Below are 14,736 nucleotides of genomic sequence, written 5' to 3' on the forward strand. Positions count from 1 at the left end.
TCTTTTTTTAAAAAATAAATTTATTTATTTATTTATTTATTTTTGGCTGCATTGGGTCTTCGTTGCTGCACACGGGCTTACTCTAGTTGCAGCGAGTGGGGCTACTCTTGGTTGTGGTGCGCGGGCTTCTCATTGCGGTGGCTTCTCTTATTGCGGAGCCCGGGCTCTAGGCATGTGAGCTTCAGTAGTTGTGGCACGCAGGCTCAGTATTTGTGGCTCATGGGCTCTAGGGCGCAGCCTCAGTAGTTGTGGCGCACAGGTTTAGTTGCTCCGCGGCATGTGGTATCTTCCCGGACCAGGGCTTGAACCCGTGTCCCCTGCATCGGCAGCGGATTCTTAACCACTGCACCACTAGGGAAGCCTACTCCCACCCCTTTTAGCACTTCCCCCTGGTATACAGTTGTGAGAATTATGTTTATCTTGTTCCTGGGGAGAAGAGACAAAATTGCACTTTGTGTCTGCTCTTTCCCCAGGCCTGGCATAGTGTAGGCACGTAGTAGGTGTTCAGTTTCTGGACTGAGCTGGCAGCCTCTAACCAAGAGTTTGTCTTCATGTGGCCTGAGTCCACAGACAACCAGGTGTCCTAATGCCCTTTGTGTCTCATTCTGACACAAAAACATATGCCCCCATGGGGAATGTGGTTTACTATAGACTCAATGGTAAAGGAAAAGAACATCATGAATGAAAATGCTATAAATATTTGATTGAAATTTTAAAATATTTTTTAACCTCTCAGAATCAGGGCCACTTCTAGCCAACATGGTGTCTTGTGCAAATCAGGAAAAAGGACTCCTTTTTTTCCTGGATAAATACAACCCTGCACCAGGGCACATAGCTGGATTTCAGTCCTCACTTACCCCTTGGCCAGGTGCCCTTGCACAGTGCACAACCTACCCAACCTCACAGTGCCATTTGGGATGAAATTACTACTTACACTGTGTAAGTCTTTTGCTCTGCTTCTATACAGTTACTTTCATACATATTTTTATATTTATGAAAGCAGAGGACTGCCTATATACAGTATTTCCTGTTCATTTACTCTTTAAGTTAGACAAGTTGTCCCATATTCAAGACATCCCTAGGAAAGTGGAGAAAGCTGGGCCGTGAAACTATGAAAATTGCCTGAAGGGTGGTGCTGTACTTCTAAGACCAGAGTTCATGTTCCCTTCCTTCAGCAATTCTCCTGCCCCTTTAGTGCAGGAGCCACCCTTCATCTTGTTTCCTCATTATCTGTATCATTTCTTCTTCCTTCTACTAGATTGTCAACTCTCCGAAGACAAGCGCCAGCAAACAGCACAGAGACCTGAGGGAGTTTGCTGGCTGTGCTTTGATAGAAAATGAGCAGAATTGCTGGAATCATTATTGTTATAATGCAGAAGAATTGATATATTTTCTTCAGGTACTTACGTCTCTGGACTCTCGTAGCCTTTTGGGCATAAGCAACCCTTGGCATACCGACTTGCTTCCATTTCTTCTTCCTCCCAGCAGCTGATGGGAAAAGCTTTGCTGACACCAACAGGGCTTGTGGATGATGGAAGGTTGGTAACTGTGAGATCTTCCTTAGGATTGAGTCATGCCCTCCCAAAAGGACTGCATTCAGGGACTGGTAGAGTCCAGCACTTTCTGTGAACGGGGGCTCTGTATGTTTTCTGTAGTTGTTTCCTTCCCAGTTGTGCAGAGGAGCCTGGGCTGAGCTTTGGGCTGAGCCAAAGGAGAGAAGAGTTCAGGTGTGGGAAGAAAGAAGTGGAACCCACCATGCCAGGCAGCCTTCTAGATCTCGCTGGGCTAGGAACATCCCCTCTCAGGCCTCATCTTCCTCTTCTCTAAAGCAAGCAGGAACTCAATGTCACGTACAGCCATGCTCGTCAAAGTGCGGTTCTGGGACCAGCAGCATCCGCCGTGCTTGTAAGAAATGCACACAAATCTCAGGCACAGCCCCAGAACTGCTGCATCAGAGCCTGTGTTTTGACAGGATCCCCAGGTGATTCGCTGTACGTCGAAGGTTGAGAAGAGCTATTCTGAAGCCCCTTCTGGCTATAAAGCTTTACGATTCTGTAGGAAGGTATCCAGTAACAACAGCCAAAACATATTGAGCCTTTACTCTGTGCCAGGGCCTCTCCCATGAGCTCTGCTCATTCCCGGCACAAGCCAGAGGCAGCGGCAATCAGGATACGTATTTTACAAGGAGAGGAAGCTAAGACGTGGCTCAGAAAAGCTGGGCTTCTTGGCTGAGGACACCTAGCTAACTGGGGACAGAAGTGAATCCAAAATCAGCTGGGCCTGACTTCACGCCTTGTGCAGCATTGTCTCAAGGGTCCAGGCAAAACTTCAGAGAGGAATTGATGTTCGAATTTTGCATTGCCAGATGCTGAGGAGTTTGCCAGGCAGTGAGTGGGAGAGAGATATTCCAGGGGAGAAAAAGAGCGAGGGCAGTGGCCCCAGGGCAGGAGAAAGTATGGCAAGTCCAGAGAGTGGCCTGAAGTTTTGTTCTAATAAAATGAATGATAATTTGGCATGAGCCGGTTTCTGCTGAGCACAGCATGGGATGAGGGGGAGATAATCAAATTACCCAAATTATCAGCAAGTTTAAATAAAATCTAACGACATTTTAATGTGCTTTCTGAAGGTGCCGTCTACTGCAGTGAGATGTACCATACTGAGCAGATGTATCACGTGCTTGTTGTGCTGGAGAAAGAGCGTGCTTGTGGATTGAATTTGCTTTTTATAATTTAGCTACCACTACTTTAAAAGGGTCAATTTCACCCCTGGGAGTCTCTCTTTGGAAGGAGGAACCATCACCAAAGAACCTTATGCGTGTTGAAATTCTTCCTGCACTTACCTGTCAGCCCCAGCTTCTGAAGTTGTCCTCAGGGGGTCCTCACATCAGTGGGCAAAGCAGCACAGACTCATGTGGTGAGGTCAGAAGTCCTTTTATAATATACTGTAGCCATGGTGACACCCCTTAAAGTCAAATTTCGGAGACATCTATTGGAGCAAACATTTTGTAAGCTCATCTTTAAAGATTTTGTGAGAGGCCTTGCCCAAGTGATGAATCACTTGATAAAAACATACGAAAGAAAGGAAAATCAACACATCCCTCTCTTTAACTTGGATTTTCCTTTTCTGAGGAAGCATCTGAATCAGGAAAGTTTGAGTTGTAAGGGACAGAAGCTGTGAGGAAACGAGGCCTAAATAACAAGTAGCCCAGAGTTAGGGCAGTGCCAAAGACTCACTATGGGATGGCTACTCAGTAACATCTGGGACACAGGCTTTTCCCAATCTGTCTTCTTCAAAATGTTGGTTTGTCCCGTTGTCAGCTCCCCTCATGGCCCCAAGATGGCGGCAGCAGTTCTAAGAGTCTAAGAGTTCTAAGAGTCTAGTGGCATAAAAAAAGGAGGCATCGGGCTTCCCTGCTGGCGCAGTGGTTGGGAGTCCGCCTGCCGATGCAGGGGACGCGGGTTCGTGCCCCGGTCCGGGAAGATCCTACGTGCCGCGGAGCGACTGGGCCCGTGAGCCATAGCCGCGGAGCCTGCGCGTCCGGAGCCTGTGCTCCACAACGGGAGAGGCCACAACAGTGAGAGGCCCGCGTACCGCAAAAAAAAAAAAAGAGGCATCATCTCATGAGTTTCTTATAAAGAGGAGAGAAGCCGTTTCAGAAAGCCCCTAGCAGCCTCTTCACATTGCCCATAATTGTGTTATATGCTCTCTCCTAAACCAATCGCCAGCAAACTACAATTGGCTTAGATGAATGGAGATTTGCCCCTTGAGGTTGAAGAGGATACCTTCTCTGAGCACTTATCTGGGCTGGACATAGGGTGAACTCCTGAAAATAAAATCAAGGCTCTACCAGCGGGAAAGAATGGCAGGGGACGTGGATTTGGGTAGACAACCATTAGAATTTGCCATTAATCATCATATATTCATGGTAATGAAAAATTTCTTGAAATTCTGAAATCAAAGGGTGGGACAGTCAACTGCTGGTACAGAAGTGCTGCATAACAAACAATCACAAAATTTCAGAGGAACTGAAAAGTAATTAACTCATTGGTCTGTGGATCAGCTGGTGGTTGTCTAATCTAGACTGTTTGGCTGGGGCGGCTCAGCCCCACCTGACTCTCATCCTCTTCCTGTGCCCAGCATGGTCTTCTTATGGAGGTGGCAGAGGGGCAGAGGCCCAAGCCCCAGAGACCAAGCCTGTTTCAAACCTCTGCTTGCATGGTATCTGCTAATATCCTACTGGCCAAAGCAGGTCACGTGACCAAATTCAACATCACGAGGCTCCACCCATTTAGTGGTGGGTGCTGCAGAGTTAAAAAGGGCTGAGGGCCTGGATGCAGAGAAGGGTGACGAGTTGATGCAGTCTACCACAAGGGGAAACAAAATGTTGTCAAAAAGAAAATTAAGGGCCACTTTAACAATACTCTTGTTTTTAAACTGCACTTTAAAGATACAAAGACTTTCTTTAGAATATAAAAGAACTTGGGGATATTCAGGTGAATATAAACATTAAAAATTTGTGTGTGTGGGCTTCCCTGGTGGCGCAGTGGTTGAGAGTCTGCCTGCCGATGCAGGTGACGAGGGTTCGTGTCCCGGTCCGGGAGGATCCCGTATGCCGCGGAGCGGCTGGGCCCGTGAGCCATGGCCACAGGGCCTGCGCGTCCGGAGCCTGTGCTCTGCAACGGGAGAGGCCACAACAGTGAGAGGCCCGCGTACCGCAAAAAAAAAAAAAAAAATGTGTGTGTGTGTATAGGTTGCAAAGGGTCTTAAAAAGCAGATTTTTCTAGCTCTGAATAACCCACTATGTGTGGTTATATTAACACCACATATCAAGGTATCAGTTTCCACAGAGCTAACTGTTCCCATCGGCCCCTCTCCCTCTTCTACAAAGCAATACCTGTGGTCTATACTGTGGAAATAAATGAAGACACCGCTTTAAATGAGAATAAACAAGCTGTTTATTTAGAGCAGAAACTCAAAGGCAAGTGGGGGAGAGGAAAGCTTTTCAAAGGCTGCAGGTGTGCCCTGATTGGAGGTTGTCGTCCTGAGGAAGCTGGAAGCAGGTAACTAGAAATAGGGCATTTTACGTGATTGGTCCTGAATTGGAAGCAGGGACAAAAAATTTGGGAAGCTGGGAGGCGTTGACCGAGTCCTGACCTTTCTGGCCGGATTGCTGCAGAGGCTGTGATTTGGATTTACCCGCAGGTTGCTGCAGAGGTTGTGGTCTGAGTTCTACGGCTACCTATGATCTGAACTTTGTCCATTTGTGTGTTCAGTCTCTCGGGACCCATCTGAGAAAGCCCCAACTCCTCGGCATGGCGTAAAGACCCCTTCACTCTCCAAACAACACTTCTGGCCCCCACTCCTGACATCAGTGGTGCCAGCAATCCCCCCACCCGTTTCTCTCCCAGACACAGACAGCTCCCACCTCAACAGCCCGGCCTCAGCGGGACGTGCGCTGCACGCTCCCAGAGCCCAACATGTCCTGCTCAGGTCGTGCCTTCCATTGCTTTACACCTGTCCATGGAGTCAGCTCAAGAGTCCCCACCCCTGTGCCTTCTCTCAAGTTTTTCTTCCACCTCAACTGGCTCTTCCCCATACAGAATTGCTGCTGCTTCTGTGTCCCCCAAATCATTTGCATAAATATTTATTAGGACAGGGATGGATCTCATTGTGCAGGAGGCATCTGTTACTGTTTGTCTCCTCCCCTAGGCCGTGAATACCTTGAAGGCAAGCCTTATGCTTTATTTTTGCCTACTATAGGAGAGTAGGCTTTTTGGAAGGAAGGAAGGAAGGAAGGGAGGAAGGAAGGAAGGAAGGGAAGGAAGGAAGGAGGGAAAGGAGGGAGGGAGGGAGGGAGGAAGGGAGGAAGGAAGAGAGGGAGGAGGGGAGGGAGGAAGGAAGGAAGGGAGGGAGGAAGGGAGGAAGGAAGGAAGGGAGGAGGGGAGGAAGGAAGGAAGAAGGGAGGGAGGAGGGGAGGGAGGAAGGAAGGAAGGGAGGGAGGGAGGGAGGAAGGAAGGGAGGGAGGAGGGGAGGGAGGAAGGAAGGAAGGGAGGGAGGAAGGGAGGAAGGAAGGGAGGGAGGAGGGGAGGGAGGAAGGAAGGGAGGGAGGAAGGAAGGGAGGGAGGGAAGGAAGGAAAGGAGGGAGGAAGGGAGGGAGGAAGGAAGGGAGGGAGGAGGGGAGGGAGGAAGGAAGGAAGGGAGGGAGGGAGGAAGGAAGGGAGGGAGGAGGGGAGGGAGGAAGGAAGGAAGGGAGGGAGGAAGGAAGGGAGGGAGGGAGGAGGGGAGGGAGGAAGGAAGGAAGGGAGGGAGGAAGGAAGGGAGGGAGGAAGGAAGGAAGGGAGGGAGGAGGGGAGGGAGGAAGGAAGGAAGGAAGGGAGGGACCAAAGGGAGAGAGGGAAGGTCATAGGTAGGGTTGACAGGTAAAATGCAGGATACTCAGGTGAATTTAAATTTCAGATAAACAATTTTTTAAAACGTAAGTATGTTCCAGATATTGCGTCTTAAGTAGATTTTTAAATAAGCATGAGAAACAAGTATACTAAAAATACTACAAAACTACTCATTGTCTATCCAAAATACAAATTCAGCTGGGTATCTTGCATTCTTACTTGCTAAATACAGCAACCTTGATCGTAGGGCAAACACCCAGTTGAACTTGAAAGCAGTTGGACTCTGAGGCCAAGATGCAATGTCGCCAGTCCACTCTTCCCTTCCCCGTTGGCCAGAGCTCTGCCCTGGGGCTGGCCAGGCTTTGTTGCTGTTGTGCCCAATAAAACCCCAATGATAAAACCCCAGTAGCTGTCTCCTTCCTTGGAAATCAGAAACCAGGCTGGTAGTTTCCGAGAGAATGCTTTGAAGAGTCCTAGAGGAGAAGAAATGTATAGAAGTGGTAGTGGAAAGACAGGAGGAAGGAGGAAGGAGCCTTAATGGCCCTTAAAGGGCAAGAAGTTGCATTTCTAAGCCTCAGGCATTTCCTTCACATGGGAAGACATGAGTTAATTATGAAGGACAGCCAGGAAGGGCTTCTTTGCCAGGGGAAGGGTTCTGTAGAGAAGCACTGTGTTCAGAGAAGCTCTGCGGGTCCGTGAGGGAGGGAGAGACAGAAGGTGGTCCATACTGTGCCCCGACTCCCCTTCTGGGCCCCACTGCATCCATTGAAATTGTGGGAAGGATATGTGCATTGGGTTGAATGGTGACCCTTAAAACCTGCAAATGGGACCTTATTTGGAAAGGGAGGCTTTGCAGATATAATTAAGGGTTCTGAGATGAGGAGGTCATCGTGAATTATCTGGGTAGGCCCTATATCCAATGACGAATGTCCTTGTAAAGGGCACACAGAGGAGAAGACAAACACACGGGGGAAAAGTCAATGTGAAGACATTGCGGGGTGATGCAAGCTAAGGAATGCTGATGACACTGGAAGCTGGAGGGGTCTAGGAAGGATTCTCCCTGGAGCCACCAGAGGGTGCAGGGCCCTGCTCACTCCTTGGTTTCAGATCCCCAGCCTCCAGAATTGTGAGAGAATAAATTTCTGTTCTTTTAAGCATTTTCAATCTTAGTATCGGACTTCCCTGGTGGCGCAGTGGTTAAGAATCTGCCTGCCAAAGCAGGGGACAAGGGTTTGATCCCTGGTCCACGAAGATCCCACATGCCGCGGAGCAACTAAACCCGTGCGCTACAACTACTGAGCCTGCGCTCTAGAGCCCGCGAGCCACAACTACTGAAGGCGGCTCGCCTAGAGCCCGTGCACCGCAACAAGAGAAGCCACCGCAAGGAGAAGCCCGTACACCGCAACGAAGAGTAGCCCCTGCTCGTCGCAACTAGAGAAAGCCCGCGCGCAGCAATAAAGACCCAATGCAGCCAAAAATAAATAAATAAATTTAAATCTTAGTATCAGGTGTGAAACCTCATATTCGTCTTTACAAAACAAATCATTGTTCTCCAAGTGGGGTGATCAAGACAATCGGGTTCTGGGGGAAAAGTGAAACTTTGGGGCCAAAAAAAAAAAAAATAACACAATTGTACTTTCCTAATCTTTTGAAGTTCAGATCAGCACTAGTAACTTCCTTCAGTGGGAATGTCAGAGGGTCCGATGTCACCCAGGGCACAGGTAGGCCTTTCAAGGGCTCCACAATGAGAGGCTGATGGAAGTAACCTCACATATGCATTACCTCCCAGGGGAATTTGAGGTAGTGTGCTCGACATGTGCTTGGGTAAGTGGATTTACAAATTATGCAATCTAGCTTTAGCTAAACTAATCCCTCTAAAATGGAAAGATGGTTTTAATAGATTATTGTAGAGAGACTGAGGATTGAAGACAATACTAATAGTGCAAGACCTGGTAAAAACCAAACACAGTAGCGGATGTGGTACTAGGAACTCTGTATTAGTACATCATGAGGTAAAAATGTGATTAGACAAGACGTCAGTCCCCTTGCCCCCCAATTTAAAATTATCAAGAACGTTATTTGAAAGATGGATTTACATGCAGTGTCATTAATGATGAAACTCACCCTTAGTGTATATTGTGCCTTGGAATATTAGTAATTAATAGTATAGAGTCATCAAAATTAACACTTAAAATATTACTTTTTACCTTTAACTCATCTGCTTAAATTTTCTATTTAATAGAGTGTGTATATAATGTATACGTAAGTAGGCATATATTAGAGATGCAAAATTTTAAAAAATTAGCGACTGCTATGGACTGAATTGCCCTAACCCCCATCATGACTGGATTTGGACTTAGGGCTTTTAGAAGGTAATCAAGGTTAAATGAGGTCATGAGGATGGAGTCCTAATCTAATAGATTGGTGGCCTTACAGGAAGAGGAGGAGAGAGCTCTCTTTCCATGCACACACACACAGAGGAAAGGCCATGTGAGCTCACATCGAGCAGGCGGTCATCTGCAAGCCGGGACGAGAGATCTCAGCAGAACCCAATCGTGATGGCACCCTGGTCTCAGACTTCCAGTCTCCAGAAGCGTGGGAAGAAAATTTGTGTTCTTTAAGCCCCTCACCCCACCCCCGTGTCTGTGGTATTTGTTACGGCAGCTGGAGTTGACTAATACAGGGATAAGTGATCATAGGCATGTGGGGATCACTGCAGTACATAATACGTGGTTGCCATGTATTCCTTCTCTGATTCTTTATCATCTAATTCTTTTTCCTCTGGAAAGTGGAAATGGCTCAGAGTAGTTGCCTGTAGCAGTGACAGCCCCCATTCGTTCATGCTTCCCTCATTCCATGCCCTTGGGTGGTCCCCTCCCATACAGACCCTGGCCTTGGCCTTGTGACTTGCTTTGGCCAATGGAACAATAGCTAATATGTCACAGGCAGAGGCTGGGAAAGTGCTAGTGAGTTGGAGCTTGCCTCCTCTCTTACTGTGGGGCCTTCTGGCACCTAGTGAACGAGCCCACCAATAGCCTCCCGGAGGCTCTGAGACCACGGGGAGAGCAGCTGCAGACGTCCCAGCTGAGGCCCAGGACCTGGGCGTGGAGCCAACTTGACCCACCCAGCTCTGGCCAGACTGGCCCAGACCAGAAGAACTGCCTGGGTATCCCACAGAGTCATGAGAAAGTAGAAATGTTTATTGCTGGAAGTCACCGAGTTTTGGAACGGTTTGTTACCCGGCGTAAGCTAAGTGATAGCTAGTGGGGTAGGTAGATCATTGGGCCTTTCACCCAGTTTAGATGCATTGCAGTCTAAAAACGGATGGTCACCAGATGAGATGACTTTCAACAGTCCTTCCAGCTTTGTTATTTGTCTTTGCGTTTCCCGAGTCTAGAACAGAGCCTCACACACATTAGATGCTCAGAAACATTTGTGGAGTGAAGAAGATGGGTCAAAGAAAACACACATTTCCTAAAAGTGGATTCTTTTACTTACTCCTCCCCACCCCCCAACTTGGGGTAGGTATTGTGATTACTATGTTCATTTTAAGATGGGGCAATCAAGGCTTAGGGAGGTTAGGGACGTTGCCCAAGACCAGGCACCTGGAAGCAGCTGAGGAGCATTCCCACAGGTCTGCTTTCATAGTACCCGCTTTGGCTGTATGCATTCCCTCCAATTCTGGACTGCCTATCTTTCTGGACTGCCTGAAATTCTAAGGAGGAATGCCAGAAAGGGAATTTTCAGAGTCCCTCTGTTGCTTAAGTTGTCCACAGCGCACACACCCAGCGCCTCCAGGCACATAGTGGTGGATGGGGTCTGATCACTTAGCTCTGAGAACCAGGTTTCTCATGATAATGACAGCTGTGGGCCTGGTGGGTCCTGCCTGATGGAAAAGAGGTCACCAATGGAGCCTGTTAGGAGTAAACGACACACAGCCCAGGAGCTGGCAGTTCCCAATGCCACTAACCGGGAGGGGATCCAGGGTGCTGCTCCAGCTTGGGCTCAATGAGAACTAATTGATGCCAGTTGCCGTCCCTGGGACCCAGGTGGTGCCCATTAGGCACAGGGACAAAGCCAGCTCAGTGGCGGGTCTGTGCCACATAGGGTGTGCAGCCAATAGCTTTCCCTGCTGGCAGTCTGTGTGAGCCCTCTGCCCAGCCTCCGTCTCTCCATCCTCAGATGGACAGAAAAAACACAGAATGGATTACCCTGATAGGAGCTGTGCACAAGCTACAGGGCGTATGGGGCTGGTCTTTGGTTTTGTTAATACTCCCCGTGAGGGGAGCAGGTGTGGAAGATTCCAGGCGAGGGCTATAATAGTAACTAGTGCGTGCGCTCAGAGCTTTACCTGAGGTTTGTCTTTTAGCCCTCAAAGGGGAGGATTTCCCACTTCCCAGGGCTCCCACACTCTGTTATTCTCCGTTACAGTAAACTGGTTACTGTGATTATTTTGTTTGCTTATTTATTTGCTTCCTTTATCATCCCTCCCTCACTGGACTTCAAGCCCCTTGTTTTTTTCTCCATGGTATCTCCAGCTTAATGTCATGCAGAAAGTGGATGTTCAATGAAAATTTGTTAGGTGAACTCTTCAAGACAGACTATTATTCTTATTGAATAGAACAGGGAACTAAAGTTCAGAAATGTTGGGTAACCTGCTCAAGGTTACACAGCTAGGGAAATCTTAGAAACCAAATTCTAACCTGGGTTTGGCTGACTTTGGAATCTGTGAGTTTATTCTAAAGCATGAGGCAGATACCACCCATGGCAGGAGAAATAACGTTAAGTAGTGCACAAATCTGTTTAAAGAATAGCAAATCATAATGCAAAAGTCATTTCCTTTGCATTTATCTTTTAATCCTGGTTATCTCAAGAAAATAATTTTTCCAATAAAGAGAGACTTCAAGTTTAGAGCCAGACTATCTGCATGAGTTTTGGCTGTAAGAGAAAGAAAGTTTGAAAAGATTGGTTGAATATAATAAGGTATATTTCTCTCTTATGTAAGTAGACCCAAATAGCCCAGAGTTGGAAAGGCAGTTCCATGATTGTGAAGAAGCCATACTCCTTCTACTCTGTGGCTCTGGCATCTTTATCATGTAGAGTCTACTTTACAGCCCAAGATAGTTGCTGTAGCTCCAGCCATCATGTCCATCAGGTCCACCTTCTAGCCATCAGGAAGTAGGGAAGATCCTGCTCCTTTCTTTAAGGGTCACTTCTTAAAAGTCAGTCTATATTCCTTCAGCCCATGGAGAACTAAAGAAGGAAGGAGGGGAGGGAGGAACCAATCATTTTATTCCTATGGCTCTGTTAGGAGCCTGTCTTTTACAAGGTTCATGAACTCATTGCACTTGGCAGGGCCTCCAAACCTGGAAGCTTTGATCAGGAGATCAAGAAGTGCTTGGTTGTTGGACAGGCTGTAAATTGGGACTTGTCCTGTGGCTCTGGGCCCAAGACTGATGAGGACACAGAGTCACTGTATTGGGCTGTGTGAGGGAGGGTCACAAGGGACAGCTTCCTTTCCTCCCCAAGGTGTGGTGGGGGAGGGTGTTTGCTCCTTTGTGTTTCTACCCTCATTGTGCAATCAAGCGTTGCAGAAGAATCCCTTATGGGGACTGGGGGGAGGCACTCCATCCCGATCAGATAGTGCTCAGTCCCTGGACGTGCCTATCTCCAGATCAGCCCCACTGAGCAGGGGAGAAGAGGGCTGGAGAGAAAGGGCAGGGCTAGGGCAGGTGCCTGTCTACCCATGTGTGCCCCGAACACCCACGTGTGTGAGTTTCTCAGGCATCCAGAGGACACAGTGGGAGGTGGCTGCCTCCAGACAAAAGGACGCCAGTAGCAAGAGGCTACGAGTATAACTGCCAGTGGGGGCAGCTTAGGTGTGGTGGAGTAGAACTGAATTACTCACTCGGAAACATCCAGGGGAACCCATGCCTGCAGCAACCCAAGGCACTGGTATCTAGAAGCTGCTCCCAGTGAGGGTCAGACCAGCGACACCTCCTAACCCAGAGAGGACTGCAAAGCGCCAGCTACACTAGGAGATGTGCCCCCAACCCCTTTCCCTTGAATCGCTGACTCCCAGCCCCCAACCCCTGACAACCTGAGGGAGGGGAGGGTTATCTCCAAGTCACACCAGGCTCCCCTTCACTCTCAGGTGTGTGGGGAGGAGGAGGTGGAAAGCAGACTGCCTGTCCCCTTTCAAGTCCCCAGAGCCCCAAGTCCAGTCGTGATGGGGAAGGGGTGACCTTGGAATCAGATAAGAGATTAGAGCTCTAAACCAGACTGGGCTGGGTTTTAATAAGGAAAGGGACCTGAAAACTGAGATCTGCCCCACACCTTGTTAAGGGATGGGAATGGGAGATTCAGTAGAGGCTGGTTCATTCTCTTCTTCACCATATGTGCTAGTCACCACCCCATGCCTCAAGGGGTCGGGAAGACAGATGATGAACAATAAACACACACTCCAGGTCGGGTAGTGAAAAGTGCTACAAAGGACGAGGAAGGGGATGGAGGGAGACAGCTACCCCTCCAAGGAAGGGATCTTGAGCAAGGGCTTGAATGAGGGAGGAGGAAGTCTTGTGGCTGCAGGGGGATGGCTACGTTAGGCCGAGATTGGCCTTTTCTCCGTACTTCATCGCCAGCCCGGTGGGGTCTCCCCTAGGGTGCTGAACCTGGCTGATTATTAGAATCTTAGATTCCTAAGCCCAACCCTGGGATTCTGATCCAGGTGCATGGGGGAGAGGGCAGGAACCTTTCCCAAAGCTCCTCATCTGATTCGGCTCATCTGAAGGTCTGAGGACCAGACTGATTCAGTGATCACATCTGCTACTCCCCATGCACTGCAAGGCCGAGAAGGGAGATGGAACCGTAGAAATTGAGAGCGCTTACTGTGTATCAGGAACGCTACTGAGCACTTTGCCTGCATTACCTTTTTTTTTTTTTTTTTTTTTTTTTTTTTTGCAGTACGCGGGCCTCTCACTGTTGTGGCCTCTCCCGTTGCGGAGCACAGGCTCCGGATGCACAGGCTCAGCGGCCATGGCGCACGGGCCCAGCCGCTCCGCGGCATGTGGGATCTTCCCAGACCGGGGCACGAACCCGTATCCCCTGCATCAGCAGGCGGACTCTCAACCACTGTGCCACCAGGGAAGCCCTGCATTACCTTTTAAAATATGTATATATATAAACTATTTGCAAGAACTCTGAGGTAGGTACAATTATTCTACCCATTTTGTAGATGAAAAAATTGAGGCCCTGAAATACTATATAATTTGCCTGAGATCACAAAACAACATGTGGGGGTGCCAGGTTCTGACCCAGGCATGAAACTCTGGCCCCATATTCTCCCTGAAGAGATGAGATAAACACTCACTAGAAAGGGAACCAGCCACACAAGGCGATAATTCTAGGTGAGAGATGGGGTGGGCCCTGTGGTACTTAAGATTTCAGAGGCAACGAAGAAGCCGGTGAGGTCTGGATATTCAGGAATTAGTTAAGATAATGCCAGCTGCTGGGACAGGTAAACCTAGAAACCTTAGTGGTTTAACACAATAGATGTTTATTTCTTGTTTACACCATGGTGTGTGGGTGTTCCTGGTCAGGCAGCCTTCATCGAGGGACCCAGATTCCTCCATCTTATGGTTCCTCCCTCCTGTACAACTTTGGAGTCCACTGAGTAGGCTGAGACTGGGGGGAAATACTCCTGCCCAGATGTGACAAAGATCCCTTCCTCCCACTTGCCATTGTAGAGACTAAGTTGTCAGTCACACAATCCCACCAAAATGCAAGAGGGCTGATGCTGTGGAAAACAATATGGTAGTTCCTCAAAAAGTAACAGAGTTACCACCTGACCCAGCAATTTCACTCCAAGGTGTATACCCAAAAGAATTGGCAATAGATGTTCAAACAAATTCTTGTACACGAATGTTCATTGCATCATTATTCACAATAGCCAAAAGGTGGAACAGCCCAAATGCCCATCAACCAATGAATGGATAAACAACTTGTGGTAGAAATAGTCACAGATGTAGAAAGCAAACTTATGGTTACCAGGGGATGGGGGGGAGGGATAAATTGGGAGACTGGGACTGACATATACACACTACTATATGTAAAATAGATAACTAATAAGAACCTGTTCTATAGCACAGGGAATTATACTCAATACTCTGTAATGGCCTATATGGGAAAAGAATCTAAAGAAAAAAAAAGAGTGGATATATGTATATATGTAACCGATTCACTTTGCTGTACACCTGAAACTAACACAACGTTGTTAAATCAACTACACTTCAATAAAAATTAAAAACAAGGGCTTCCCTGGTGGTGCAGTGGTTGAGAGTCCACCTGC

The sequence above is a fragment of the Mesoplodon bidens genome, assembly GCF_964165515.1.
Source record: "Mesoplodon bidens genome assembly, chromosome: 1".
NCBI lineage: Eukaryota > Metazoa > Chordata > Mammalia > Artiodactyla > Ziphiidae > Mesoplodon > Mesoplodon bidens.